We start from the raw sequence: 347 nt of genomic DNA, 5'->3' as shown, positions 1-347 counted from the left end.
AAGAAGAGAGAGAGTGGTAGGGTAGGTGGGGATCCTGTGGGGTCCACAGATCCTGAGGTGTCAAGGAAAAGTCATCCCTGCACCAAATGGCAAACAAAATCACGTTTTTAGCCATTTCTGGCGTTAAACGCTGGGTTGGTGCCCATTTCTGGCGTTTAACGCCAGCTTGGTGCCCATTCCTGGCGTTTAACGCCAGTCTGGTGCCCCTTTCTGGCGTTAAACGCCCAGAATGGTGCCAGACTGGGCGTTAAATGCCCATTTGCTGTCCTTACTGGCGTTTAAACGCCAGCAAATTTTCCTCCAGGGTGTGCTATTTTTCTTTCTATTTTTCATTCTGTTTCTGCTTT

This window comes from Arachis duranensis, chromosome 4 (assembly GCF_000817695.3).
Source record: "Arachis duranensis cultivar V14167 chromosome 4, aradu.V14167.gnm2.J7QH, whole genome shotgun sequence".
In the NCBI taxonomy this organism is placed as follows: domain Eukaryota; kingdom Viridiplantae; phylum Streptophyta; class Magnoliopsida; order Fabales; family Fabaceae; genus Arachis; species Arachis duranensis.
This window is presented reverse-complemented; position numbering follows the sequence as displayed.